Source organism: Budorcas taxicolor, chromosome 19 (genome assembly GCF_023091745.1).
Source record: "Budorcas taxicolor isolate Tak-1 chromosome 19, Takin1.1, whole genome shotgun sequence".
Classification (NCBI taxonomy): domain Eukaryota; kingdom Metazoa; phylum Chordata; class Mammalia; order Artiodactyla; family Bovidae; genus Budorcas; species Budorcas taxicolor.
The window spans coordinates 16,696,418-16,710,792 of record NC_068928.1 but is presented as its reverse complement, the minus strand read 5'-3'; the positions used below and the strand labels follow the sequence as shown (position 1 = coordinate 16,710,792).

The 14,375-nt window shown below is 45.2% G+C and overlaps 1 non-coding gene across 1 annotated transcript; it reads left to right on the top strand.

The window, feature by feature from the left end:
• The first annotated feature begins 12,953 nt into the window (after positions 1 to 12,953).
• On the top strand, positions 12,954 to 13,025 carry TRNAS-AGA (transfer RNA serine (anticodon AGA)). The gene has a single exon. It is a non-coding gene; the product is annotated as a tRNA-Ser (tRNA).
• The last annotated feature ends 1,350 nt before the right edge of the window (positions 13,026 to 14,375 follow it).

Sequence of the window (14,375 nt, the reverse complement as noted above, 5' to 3'; positions counted from 1 at the left end):
AACTATTATGTCTTACAGTATTATTCTTGAGGCTGGCCTGTATGGACTTGTTTCTATCCCAGGGCAAGTGCAGGGGTGGAGTGCTGTGTGAGTAAAAAGAGAAAGAGATGTTTTCCTAATCATACCTAGAAGAGACCAGTGGGAGCCAAGGGGAGCCTGCTCCAGAGAGCATCTGTTACAGAAGGTAGCACAGGTGAGAAAGATGCCTCGGAAGACAGCCCGAAACTGGGTCACCCGTCAGGAGGAAGACAGCCGTGGCTCTCAGCCCTGACTGCAAGTTGGACCTGGGGGCTTGCAACCAATGCTGATGCTGGGCCCCACCCCCGGAGCTTCTGACTGAATTCGTCAGGCTACCCCCACCTATGTGTATTTCTTAAAAGCCTCTTAGTTGATTCTCTTGGGGATCAGGGGTTAACAATAGGCTAAAGAGAGATTGAGGTTAGGAAGGAGGCGGGGGGAAGTGAGTGGGTAAAGCAGAGTTGAAGGGAAAGATCCCAGAGACTAGAGCTCAGGACCCAGGAAGGTGCTTGGGGAGATACATTTATGGAGAGTGACTGCCTTCTTAAATTTTGTTCCCTAGGCAGCTCACTTGACTACCTCAGAACCAGTCCTGCCTGGAGACTTTCTTGGGGGCTGACAGCAATGTCTTAAGTGCTTCACTTATGTCGGTGGGTCATGTCTTTCTGGAAGCAGATACAGTAAATCCCCTCCATATGAGCATGTTTCCTTCTGAGAGCATGTTTGTAAGTCCAATTTGCTCATAAGTCGAACAAAGTTAGCCTAGGTACCCAGCTAACACAATTGGCTATATAGTACTTTACTGTAAGGGTTTCCTAGGTGGTGCTAGTGGTAAAGAACCTGTCTGCCAATGCAGGAGATGTAAGAGACTCAGGCTCAATCCCTGGGTCAGGAAGATCCCCTGCAGGGGGACATGGCAACCCACTCCAGTATTCTTGCCTGGAGAGTCAAATGGACAGAGGAGCCTGGAGGGCTACAGTCCATAGGATTGTAAAGAGTCAGACATGACGGAAGCGACTTAGCATGGATGCACGCACTGTACTGTAAGGTTTATAATACTTTTCACACAAGTAATACCTAGAAAACCAAACACAAAAAATAAAGATAGCATTTTTAATCTTACAGCATATAGTACTTTGAAAAGTACAGTAGTACCAGCTACATCACTGCTGCTTTTATGCTTACTCCAGGACATCCTGGGCTTGAAATAAAGATTCTGTACTACTGTCTTCTATACCCCACTGCACAGTAAACTACACAAAAGCACAACCGCTTGTAGGGGACACACACATATGACAATGTATGGCAGACACGGGAGCTAACGTACGTGACTGAACACGTGAACACATGTTCAACTCTTTAAAAGTCCACAGTTGAAAGGTTCATATGTAGGGAACTTACTGTACACCAAAAGGGAAGAGACTAAATTTCTACTTTTATCCATTCATCCATCCATCCCCCATTCACCCATTTATTCGTTCAATAAAAATACACTGAGGACGTATTATGCACAAATACTTAGCTACGTCTCTGATCTGCTGTAATCTACCCAAATGGGTCCAAATTGTTTGTTGCCTCTTTGTGTATCTGTTAGGGGTTCTGCTTCTGACCTTAACTTGTGAAGAGGAAGACCAAGAGAAAAGCCTGGGTCTCCTCCAGCTCTGGAACCAGAGCTGGAGCTAGATGAGCTGGCTGAACATCTCTGTGGGGGAAGTCATGGTATGTGAGCTTTTCCCATCAGAGGTCTGGTAATTTGAAAGGAAAACATTGTGCATTGACTTTGACACTGAGTAGCAGTTGAATCCTAACCAATGTATTTAACCTCCCCAAACTAGATTGCAAAATTGTAAGATGGGAACATTAGGTGATAGTGATGATTCAATAAATAAGGAAGCATGTGAGGTCTGATTCATGGCAAGTGTTCATGACAAAGGCCAGAGAAGTCCTGAATGTAATTGGTGGGACTTTTTAACTACTCTGAAGCTTTTGTTTTTCACTATGTGATCAGTCAGAGAACATCAGATTTTCCCTGCTTAAGCAGATCCCTTCATAACCAGAGAAACTTAGAATTCAGGATCGGCAGGAATATAAATGTTAACAAGTCCAACTCCCTTGTTTTACAAATGAAGAAATCAGCCCAAAGAGGGGCAGTGCTTTGGTTGAGGCAGCACAGCGTGTAACGGTCTTGGCACTGGATGAAGTTTGGAATACTTTGTCCAAGCTCTTACTGCAGCACCCAGGAGCAGACACACCTCTGGATTCTGCTGAATACAATATGAACGGTTTTAAAAAGTACAGTTTTGGGAACTTCCCTGTTGGGTCCAGTGGTTAAGAATCTGCCTTGCAATGCAGGAGATGTGGGTTCGATCCCTGGTCCAGGAACTAAGATCCTACATGCATGAGACAACTAAGCCTGGGCCACAACTAGAGAGCCTGTGGGCCGCAAAAAGATCCCATGTGACACCAAGGATCCTGTGTGCACAGCTAAGATCTGAGACAGCCAAATATATATATATATATATATATTTTTTTTTTAAAGTTTTAAAAATATGGCTCTGAAGTTCTGAACTGATGCAACAGAAAGAAGGCTCAAAAATTTCAGTTTCTTGAGCATCTACCATGTACTTGTTCAGTCGCTCAGTTGTGTCCAACTCTTTGTGACCCCATTTCCTGTAGCACTCCAGGCTTCCCTGGTCTTCACCATCTCCCAGAACCTGCTCAGACTCATGTCCATGGAGTTGGTGATGGCATCCAAACATCTCATCCTCTGTCATCCCTTTCTCCTCCTGTCCTCAATCTTTCCCAGCATCAGAGTCTTCTCCAATGAGTTGGCTCTTTATATCAGGTGGCCAAAGTATTGGAGCTTCAGCTTCAGCATCAGTCCTTCCAATGACTATTCAGGACTGATTTCCTTTAGGATTGACTAGTTGATGTCTGTGCTGTCCAAGGGACTCTCAAGAGTCTTCTCCAGTACCACCGTTTGGAAGCATCAGTTCTTCAGCGCTCAGCCTTCTTTATGGTCCAACTGTCACATCTGTACATGACTTCCAGAAAAACCATGTACTACGCCAACATATTCACGCTGTCTCATTCAATCTTTATAAAACCCCACGAAGTAGGAATTACGATTATTTCCTCTATTCTACAGATGTGGGAAACTGAAGTTCAAAAAGATTAAGTGACTTTCCCAGGGACTCATCGCTGGGAAGTAGCAGTGTGGGGCTTGAATCCGGGTCAGTGTGACTTCAGAACTCACACTTTCTATGCTTTATCTCACTGCCTCACTTACAAAAGCTGTCGCCAAATAATCTATAGAGATTCCTGTATCTGGAGTGGGTCTGGAATCACACATCTGGGATGACAGAGGAGGACTGATAGCCTTTCTCACTGTGGGGACACGATTAGACCACCTCTCTAATAATCTTTCACATACAGCTGAAAATATGTCAGAGGGAACTTCAATAATGAGGGAAGACATTGGAAAGTTCACCTACCCCAATTCTCTGCCTCCTCCAGTGTGCATGAAATTCTGCCATTAGTGATTCTTTCCTTTGGCTAATTTGTGACTCTCACAGCATGAGCGAGTTTATCCTCCCCTCTCCCACCTGTTGAACTCCGACTCTTCTTTCAAGGCCCAGTACAAAAGTACATGCATCAAGTACAGGAACTTATGTTCTGAGTCATCACTCTGGACTATGTGCTGGAGACACAAGGACTATCAAAGATGCATAGGTCTTGCCTAGACTACTCACTGTCTGGTGGGAAGGCCGGCTGAGAAAATGCACACTTCCAGTACAAACTGGAAAGAAAGATGGATGTAAACACAGGGACATTCAGAGGGGGCTCCCAACCCAGAAAAGAGAGGAGACAAGGACTGTGTCTGTTGCCAAATTTCTCTGGAGCAGAGTATTTCCACCCAAAGTGCTCACCTAGCATTTCACACAGCCCCTGTCACAGCATTCATCCTGGCCACTTCTGAAGGTCTCTTTACTTGTCTGTCCTAGGATGTGGGCTCCTTTGTCGGGGGCCCTGGGTCACTCAGCTCTGTGTTCCCTGTGGCTAGCAAGGGGCCTGGTACATAGTAGGTGATTAGTTAATGTTACTCAAGGGAAAAATGGATAGCAGTATGGGGAAGACTAAAGATAAGACATAACAGGGATTCTTGGAGGATAAGGAGACTAGAAGAAAGACACAGACATGTGAGAGAGAAAGGTTGGGACTGGGGCCCTTCTAAACCACATTGGACCTTCTTTCTGTTTCAGCCAGAGCTGGGGGCCTGGGAAAGAACAGAGGCCTAGGAAAGTCTCTTGCAGCCCTGGAGAAAGGCAGTGATCATCTTTCCATCATCCTGTCAGCATCTGATCTGTGCAGAGGGAATGCTCAGAGTATAGCTCAAGGTCTAGCCGGAGGAGCCCCATTGGGCATTCTCCACCTTCCAGCTTTATATCACTTTAATATTGCTTTTCATATTGATTGAGGTCGAATTTTATTGTGAATAATTCACTAATTCACTGTACCTTTTCTTGAAATCTCTTTAATCAGATTTTTTTTTGTTGTTTTTGAGTTACAGTGATTTATATCTGTTGAATAATGACCTTGTCAATGAAGATGACGGTGAAAAAAGAAATCTTAGACTGAGAAGTTTCCCATGATGGTGGGAACAGTGCAGACAGCGGAGAAGGCATAGGGAGATGCCTCTGTCTGGTATCTCTCCTTGGGCTCCTGGCCTCACTCTGTGTTCTTGTTTTTCCTTGGCTTGAGGACCTCCTAACACACCATGTCATTTACATGTCTACCATGCTTATTATTCATTGTTAATCTCCCCCTCCCATCCTATAATGTAAGTTCCATGATACTAGGAATCTTTGTCTATTTTGTTCACTGATAAATTCCTGAAATCTAGAAAAGTGCATGGAATTTTGAATGTGTTCGATCAATATTTGTATGAATGAACGAACAAATGAATAAGAGTCAGCACGTGTATGTGTGTGCTAAGTCACTTCGGTAGTGTCTGACTCTTTACAACACTATGGATTGTATCCCACCAGGCTCCTCTGTCTGTGGGATTCTCCAGGCATGAATACTGGGGTGGGTTGCCATGCCCTCCTCCAGGGGATCTGTCTGAACCAGGGATTGAACCTACATCTGTTACGTCTTCTGCGTTGGCAGGTGGGTTTTTTACCACTAGCACCACCTGGGAAGCCTAAGAGTTAGCACAGTTCAGTTCAGTTCAGTCACTCAGTCATGTCTGACTCTTTGTGACCCCATGAATCGCAGCACGCCAGGCCTCCCTGTCCATCACCAACTCCCGGAGTTCACTCAGACTCACGTCCATCGAGTCAATGATGCCATCCAGACATCTCATCCTCTGTCGTCCCCTTCTCCTCCTGCCCCCAATCCCTCCCAGCATCAGAGTCTTTTCCAATGAGTCAACTCTTTGCATGAGGTGGCCAAAGTACTGGAGTTTCAGCCTCAGCATCATTCCTTCCAAAGAAATCCCAGGGCTGATCTCCTTCAGAATGGACTGGTTGGATCTCCTTGCAGTCCAAGGGACTCTCAAGAGTCTTCTCCAACACCACAGTTCAAAAGCATCAGTTCTTCGGTGCTCAGCCTTCTTCACAGTCCAACTCTCACATCCATACATGACCACTGGAATAACCATAGCCTTGACTAGACGGACCTTAGTTGGCAAAGTAATGTCTCTGCTTTTGAATATGCTATCTAGGTTGGTCATAACTTTTCTTCCAAGGAGTGAGCGTTTTTTAATTTCATGGCTGCAGTCACCATCTGCAGTGATTTTGGAGCCCCCCAAAATAAAGTCTGACACTGTTTCCACTGTTTCCCCATCTATTTCCCATGAAGTGATGGGACCAGATGCCATCATCTTCATTGTCTGAATGTTGAGCTTTAAGCCAACTTTTTCGCTTTCCTCTTTCACTTTCATCAAGAGGCTTTTTAGTTCCTCTTCACTTTCTGCCATAAGGGTGGTGTCATCTGCATATCTGAGGTTATTGATATTTCTCCTGGCAATCTTGATTCCAGCTTCTGTTTCTTCCAGCCCAGGGTTTCTCATGATGTACTCTGCATAGAAGTTAAATAAGCAGGGTGACAATATACAGCCTTGATGTACTCCTTTCCCTATTTGGAACCAGTCTGTTTTTCCATGTCCAGTTCTAAGCGTTGCTTCCTGACCTGCATACAGATTTCTCAAGAGGCAGGTCAGGTGGTCTGGTATTCCCATCTCTTTCAGAATTTTCCATAGTTTATTGTGATCCACACAGTCAAAGGCTTTGGCATAGTCAATAAAGCAGAAATAGATGTTTTTCTGGAACTCTCTTGCTTTTTCCATGGTCCAGTGGATGTTGGCAATTTGATCTCTGGTTCCTCTGCCTTTTCTAAATCCAGCTTGAACATCTGGAAGTTTACGGTTCACGTATTGCTGAAGCCTGGCTTGGAGAATTTTGAGCATTACTTTACTAGCATGTGAGATGAGTGCAATTGTTTGGTATGTGGTAGTTTGAGCATTCTTTGGCGTTGCTTTTTTTGGGGGTTGGAATGAAAACTGACATTTTCCAGTCCTGAGGCCACTGCTGAGTTTTCCAAATTTGCTGGCATATTGAGTGCAGTACATTCACAGCATCATATTTCAGGATTTGAAACAGCTCAACTGGAATTCCATCACCTCCACAAACTTTGTTCGTAGTAATGCTTTCTAAGGCCCACTTGACTTCACATTCCAGGATGTCTGGCTCTAGGTGAGTGATCACACCATCGTGATTATCTGGGTCATGAAGATTTTTTTGTACAGTTCTGTGTATTCTTGCCTCCTCTTCTTAATATCTTCTGCTTCTGTTAGGTCCCTACCATTTCTGTCCTTTATCGAGCCTATCTTTGCACAGGTTAATGCAATCCAAGGTTTGGAGGTTACTCTGAGCGAAGGGAGGAGGGAATTTATAAAGTTGTGGGCTCATGACTTCTGGAAACCTAGCAGTTTCCAGATGGAAAGTAGCAGCCAGCAGCATGGTGATGACGACGATGATCGGGGTGATGATGGTAATCGCGCTGGGGGTGATGTGGATGGTGGTGGTAATCATGATGACAGTGGTGGTACCCATGCTATGGATGGTGATGGTCATAATATGCGGCAGAACTGGGACCACAGCTCACGTCTTAATGTCCAATAAGCCACCATTGACTGATCTCTTGTGTTCTAGGCACACTTCTAAGTCTCCACACTCCACACTGGAGATTTAGGAGTCAGAGACTCAAACACTTTACTGCAAGCGTCTCGCTTGTAGGTGATACAGGCTCAGATAGTGAAGGCGCCATTTGGTGGTGACCATGTCCCACCATATACACAGAGAAGCAGAGACCGGAAGGCAGGAGGGAGAGAGGAGGCTTGCCCTTGCACCCCTAAGTGATTACACCCCACTTTCCACTTTGGCTCCATCTTCCACACTCTCCTGCTGCTGCTGCTGCTGCTGCTGCTAAGTCACTTCAGTCGTGTCTGATTCTGTGTGACCCCATAGATGGCAGCCCACCAGGCTCCCCCGTCCCTGGGATTCTCCAGGCAAGAACACTGGAGTGGGTTGCCATTTCCTTCTCCACTGTGTGAAAGTGAAAAGTGAAAGGGAAGTCACTCAGTTCTGTCTGACTCTTTGTGACCCCATGGACTGCAGCCCACCAGGCTCTTCTGTCCATGGGATTTTCCAGGCAAGATTACTGGAGTGGGGTGCCATTGCCTTCTCCGCCACATTCTCCTGACCCAGCCTAATCCGTGCTTCATCCTTAGGTGTGTTAGGATTAAAAGAGTACCTAAAGCTAGATCCTCATCTGACCAAATGTTCCCCAGTTCATGCTGGCCATCACGTGCAGGCTCAGTACTTGGGCCCCAGCAGCGATAGAGAAGCAGCTTCTGTTCTCAGTGTGACCATAGCTTTGTAACAAGCCATGATAAGTGCCCCTCCCCATCTTCCTGGCATTTCTGATGTGGGGGAAGCCATGGGCAGAAAGTCAGAATGGGATTTCCTGAGATGTGTGTGTATGTGACAGACACTGGCGGACGTACCAAACAGTGACCTGAGTTCAGTGTGCCTGTCTTTCTGCTCCATCCAGCTCTTGAGACCTTATCACTTTGGGGAGCTGGAAGAGTGGGTCCTTTTCAGATAAGCCTTGGACTCTATCTACTTCATTAATTAAATTCCCAAGAAATCTGTCTTAAAGAGGGACAAAATAAGCAGACCGAGGTTATTTTAGAGACCTGTCTGCATAGGTCTGGGCCAGAGGTCTGTTCTGAAATACAAATTATTAATTTCTCTACTGCCTGTGAGGAGGTTGGTCTGGGTCAAAGCTGCAGACCACTGAATTTCGACTTCCCAAGAACCTCTCCTTTCCTCCAACTACAAAAGCCATTAGGATAGGAGTTCCCGTACTAGGATGTTTGGAAACGACTTGAGAAGTACCTTCCAGAAGGAAGGTAGGTGCAAACAGAGGCTGAGGCCCTTATGTGCCCGGCTCTATGTGCCCTGGTCTACCTGTGTGGTCTTGTCAAAGGTCCCATCCGAGGGGAACAGCAGCCCAGGGATCTGTTAGCACCTACAGTTTGAAGCACAGACAATCTTGGGACCAGTCTTCTTGTCTTGGGAAGATCAAGTAAGAGGAAATGGTCTTGGAGGACAGGTCTTTAGGGGAGGGCTATAAAGTAGGAGAAACACAGAAGGTGGATATGGACTGGTGTAGATGAGTTTGTGAGCATTGGGGATCTTTCCAACTCCACTCCTCTCCTAAATATGCCTGGTAATTGATAGATTTGGGAGGCGGAAGTCCCTCTTTGCAAAAGAAAAAAAAACAAAAACAAAACTGAAGCCTTAATCTTCCATCTCCCTAGGACCACACAGATCAGCATACGATCAAGACTTACAAATGTAACTTTCACTCATTCCATTCCAGGGGCCTATTCTATGCAAACTGCTGTCCAGGGTCTGAGAATTCAAGTCACTCAGAGTCTGCCTCTCACCTGTCCATACCCTTAACCCTTCCTGGTTCCTATCTGGCCTTCCCCAGCCTCTTCTTACTACCAGTTGGTGTCTCTACTTTCAGTCCACCTCCATCAGTTTCAATAGTTCGAGTTATGATGAAGTAAATGCTTCCAAAATCTCAGTGGCCTAAAACAACATGGGTTTATTTCTCATTCACACTACATACTGAAAGGTCACTGGAGGTTTCTGATCATCTTGGTCACTGAGGAGCCCTGTCTGACAGAAGGTCAACTAAGTGAATGACATCATCATCTCAACACACTCCACCAGAGGAGAAAACAAGGGCAATTGTGCTTCCAGTTTTTAAGTGCATCCACCCAGAAGAGACATATGTCACTTCTGCTCTTATTTAATTGGCCGAAGGAAGTCATATAGTTATATCTAACTTCAAAGGTTCAGGGAGATATAATCTTCCCTTGTTTTTTATTTAAGATTTTTTTGATGTAGACCATTTTTAAAGTTGTTATTGAACTTGTTACAACATTGCCTCTATTTTTTATGTTTTGATTTTTTGGTCCCAAGGCATTCAGGAGCCCAGCTCCCCTACCAGGGACTGAATGCACACCCTCTGCACTGGAAGGTGAAGTCCCAACCACTGGACCTCCAGGGAAGTCCTTTCCCTTGTGTTTGAAGACTAGGAAAGCAGAAGAATTGGTGAGCATTCCAGGTATGTAGGCTTCCCCGGCGGCTGGTAGATGGTAAAGAAAGTGAAAGTGAAAGTCACTCAGTTCTGTCCGAATCTTTGCGACCCCTATACAGTCCATGGAATTCTCCAGGTCAGAATACTGGAGTGGGTAGCCTTTCCTTTCTCCAGGGGATCTTCCCAACCCAGGGATCAAGCTCAGGTCTCCTGTATTATAGGCGGGTTCTTTACCAGTTTAGCCACCAAAGAACATGTTTACAATGCAGGAAACTTGGGTTCAATCCCTGGGTCAGGAACATCCCCTGGAGAAAGGAATGGACACCCATTCCAGTATTTCTACCTGGTGAATTTTGTGGACAGAGGAGCCTGGCAGGCTACGGTCCATGGGGTTGCAAAGAGTTGGACACAACTGAGCGACTCACACACACACACACATCAGCTGCGCACCTCCTCTCCTGTAATCCACCTCCCCAAGTCCTTCCTCTCCTTGATCTTCTACCTTAACACTATTTCTTAACTCCTTGGCCATTGTCATGTGCCCTTCCTCCATTCCTTCTTTGTCTCCATGCCCTTCTCCCTAAATCCACCATCTGCTGTCTCTCATCCTGTCCTTCTCTTCCCCATCCAGCCCCTGAAGGTCATGCCTCCATCACTTGGCCAGCCTTGGTTAGACGTGATTGAACACAATCTCTAGCTCTAACTCCACAAGTTTCCTTTGCCCCTAATTGAGCTTAATGATTTATGTCTTGTAATGGACACAAATGGGCAAGAATTCCTGGATCTCGTTAATAATTTTAAGCATGCCAGAAGTAGGATTTTAAATCCTAAGCAAAAATTAAATGACCATGAAATCTTTGTTTGCTTCCCAGGAGACAATCCCATTTCAACTTGACAGCTTAATTAAAATCTGGGTAAATTGGACACAACACTTAATAAACAGGATTTGGCAAGCCTGGGAAGGAGATAGAAGGGAAGTGAGAGTGGGAGAAAATGAAGCTCACAATGTAACAAAAGGAAATTAAGTTATAGGAGTTCTCTCTCCCTTAGCAGGACCTTTCTGGGAGCTTCAGATATCTTCAAATGACATGCCTGACCCACATGATTCTGAGAGAATTGATTCTCTTCTCTGACTCTGATTTTCTCCAGGGCCATATTATTCCACAGGGCAGGAAAGCCATTGTTCGAGAATGCTCTTGGAGGATCTTGCTTTCTTCCTTTTTGGGGTTCATATCTGACTCCTTCTGGACCAACTTTCTTGCAAGCCCAAAGCTGCTGGGAAAGTTGTTGGTAGGCTAGAGGGGCTGGAGGGATGGGAATGAGGAACCGCCTTGTCTGGTGGGCCCCATGCACATGTCCATCTTTAGCTTCAATCTTTTTAAAATTTTATATATTTTTAATTTTACATTGGAGTACAGCCCATTAACAATGTTGTAATAGTTTTAGGTGGACAGCAAAGGAGACTCAGCCATATGTATGCATATACCCATCCTTCCCCAAACTTCTTTCCCATCCAGGATGCCATGTAACATTGAACAGAGGTCCATGCGCTATACAGTAAGTCCTTGTTGTTTATCCATTTTAAACATAGCAGTGTGTACACATCCTTCCCAAAATACCCAATTATCTCTTCTCCCATGGCAACCATAAGTTCATTCTCTAAGTCTGTGAGTCTGTTTCTGCTTTGTGAGTTCATCTGCATCATTTCTTTTTAGATTCCTCAGATGAGGAATGTCGTGCGCTATTCCTCCTTCTCTGTCTGACTTACTTCACTCAGTATGATAATCTCTAGGTCCACTCATTGCTGCAAGTGGCATTATTTTATTCTTGTTAATTAACCTGTCTTTTCTTTCATTTTATGGCCTTGCCTTTTCCTGCGATTTGCTCTTTGACCATGAGTTTCTATGGTCAAAGTATTTCCACTTTTAGTAAGATTTAGATTCTTCTCTGACTCTGCTGTCTTTACCTGTTGTGGGTGATCAGGCTCAGAGGTCCAGCCTGGGACCTGGCTGCAGACTTCATCAATGAGATCCATGACCATCCCACCCAGAGTTCATGAGTGGACTTAGGCAGAGGCTCTGAGAAGCTCTCCGGTTTCCATTCTCAGCATCCATAGCAGAACATGGGGTCTCATCATGTAAGTAAGCTCACTGTGTAGAAGGGGAAGACTGGGAATAGGAAGAAGGCAGGTACAGAGCTTCCTACCTCCACTCACTCAGATGGGATTACTTTTCCATTTACATTGAAGAAGGTCACATCTCTCCCCCATCAGTTGCCTGTTGGCTTGACCTTATCTTGGCATTTAGGAGTAATTTACCTATGTGTAGTTGCCATGTGGGGTTCTCCAGGCAAGAATACTGGAGTGGGTGGTCACTTGAGGGGAAGAGCCCACTCATTAGAAGAGACCCTGATGCTGGGAAAGATTGAAGGCAGAAGGAGAAGGAGTAGCAGAGGATGAGATGGTTAGAGAGCATCATCGGCTCATTGGACATAACTGAGCAAACTCTAGGAGATAGTGAGGACAGAGGAGCCTGGCGTGCTGCAGTCCATGGGTTGCAAAGAGCTGCGCATGACTTAGTGACTGGATAACATAAATTGCCACACACTTCTTTTAAAGTAGGTTGCCTACCTCTCTTGTGCAGGAAAAAAAAAATGTTTCAAAGAAAGAAAGAAATTAAAATGCATTTCAAACTATTTTATTCTTCAGTGAAAAACCTCGACTGGTGGAACTGGCCACAAGCACCTGGACAATGATCTTCCAGGCAGGTGCAGGATTGGCTGACCTTTGAACACAAGCTACTGTTGAGAAAGAAAAGGATTTTCATCACCACTTATGGTCTCCTCTGACTTCCATGAAAGAATATGTAAACTTCAAGCTGGTGGAAACCCCGGCAAATATATGGGTGAAGAAGCTGAGCCTTGCAATAGAGGAAGTGACTTGCCCAAGCCCCTCAGTGAAGTTGCACTGAGCTATCAGGCTGATGGCTTCTTCTGTCAGTAAATAACTTTAACTTACAATGACACTCAGGCTTCCCAGGTGGTGAAGTGGTAAAGAATCCACCTGCCAATGCAGAAGATGTGGGTTTGATCCCTGGGTCCGAAGGATCCCCTGGAGAAGGAAATAGCAACCCAATCCAGTTTTCTTGCCTGAGAAATCCCATGGATAGAGGAGCCTGAAGGGCTACAGTCAATGAGGCCATACAGAATTGGACACAACTGAGTGACGGAGCCGCACGCATATGTTTGGCTATTGGACTTCCCAGGTAGCTCAGATGGTAAAGCATCTGCCTAGAGAGCGGGAGACCTGGGTTCGATCCCTGCCTTGGGAAGATCCCCTGGAGAAGGCAATGGCAACCCACTCCAGTTCTCTTGCCTGGAAAATCCCATGGATGGAGGAGCCTGGTGGGCTACAGTCCATGGGGTCGCAAAGAGTCGGACACGACTGAGTGACTTCACTTCATTTCATTGGTATTTCTAGCTTCATGCAAAGCTATAGTTTTGCCAAGTTGCCTGCTTGGTGAGAATACATTTCATTCTTTTACACTGACTTCCATAAAAAGCAAAAGAGGTGTTCTTGCTTCAAGGACCTTAATGGCCTAAGTTGTTGAGTTTGGGTAGGAAAGGGTTGACGTGATAGAGTGAAAGATGAAGGTGCTTGGTGGGGGCCTGGAACCAGAGGTAGAGACTAGAAGTGACTGCAAATAAATAGGAATGAGGTGGGTGTTTTTGTTTTTGTTTTTGTTTTCCTGGCATGATGGAAAGTTTCTAAAATTAGATTGTGGTGATGATTTTACAACTTTGTAAATTTAATAAAGGTTATTGAGTTGTACACTGAAAAATGAATGGGACTTCCCTGGTGGCTTAGTGGTTAAGAATCCACCCGCCAATGCAGGGGACACAGGTTCAATCCCAGTTCAGGGAGATTCCACATGCCGCAGAGCAACTAAACCCTCAAGCCTCAACTACTGAGCCCACACGTTGCAGCTACTGAACCTGCAATGCACCCCCATAGCCCGTGCTCTGCAACAAAAGGAAGCCGCCACAGAAAGAAACCTGCGCACCGAAGTTAGAGAGCAGCCCCTGCTCACTGAGACTAGAGAGAGCCCAGGCTGCGATGACCACACAGCATGGCCAACAATAATAATAACAATCATAAAACAAACAAATAAAATTATTCTCTTACAATGAATCAATTTTGTGGCATATCAATTATACCTTGACAAAGCTATTTCTCCAAAAAAAAAAAAAAAAGAAAAATGAAAGAAAGGCACGACTGAGAGTGAGGGCTCAGATAACGCTTGCAGGAAACAGAAGATTATAAATCCTGGAGCTCCAGGTTGGTTTGTGTCTGGACTCTTGAAGGCTCTCTACCTCCAGGAAACAGGGCAATGTTTGAAGCTGATGGCTCCATTTCTAATTGGTTAGACTCCAGATCCTTGTCTAACAGCTCAGTCTTGATCTAACAGCTCTTCAGTTTCTGTCAAGTGCATGTTGAGTTGGGTGACATTTAGGAGGGACAACATATGCATTGTTAACCACACAGCCCTCTGGGCGGTGGAACGCCTGTTTGATCCTCATAGAGCAGCTGTTTGTGCTCCATTAGCCTAGATATCCCTGGAAATGTGTTTGCAGCTGTTACAATAATATTCTTTTCATTTCATCAAAGTTGAATTGATGCT